The sequence below is a fragment of the Seriola lalandi genome, unplaced genomic scaffold, assembly GCF_002814215.2.
Source record: "Seriola lalandi dorsalis isolate HSWRI2012SDOR001 ecotype SW California unplaced genomic scaffold, Sedor1 jcf7180002054816, whole genome shotgun sequence".
In the NCBI taxonomy this organism is placed as follows: Eukaryota; Metazoa; Chordata; class Actinopteri; order Carangiformes; family Carangidae; genus Seriola; species Seriola lalandi.
Window position 1 is genome coordinate 1,237,216 of NW_019525369.1, and position 330 is coordinate 1,237,545.

Here is a 330-nt window from a genome sequence, read left to right on the forward strand (position 1 = left end):
AAATCTGTTTCTTTATTTGTCAGTGGGATTACGCTGAAAGTACTGAACCGATTTGCACCGAACTTGTTGGAAGGATAGGTCGCGGATGAGGGAAGACCCCAGTAAATTTTGGGGGCCGATCCAGATCATTTACTTTGACTTTGATGCTTTTTTCTATTGAGTCTGGTGTATGTCTGGCATGGAGTGGCTAATCAGGAGGCACGGGAAGATTCCTGGCAGGTTAGGCCGGTTGTTGGGCTGCGGGGGCGAGCAAGGGAACGATAGAGATAGTTTTTTTTATGGTTTTGGTGCATTATCAACAAGGGAATGTCTGACAAATAGAGTGTCCAT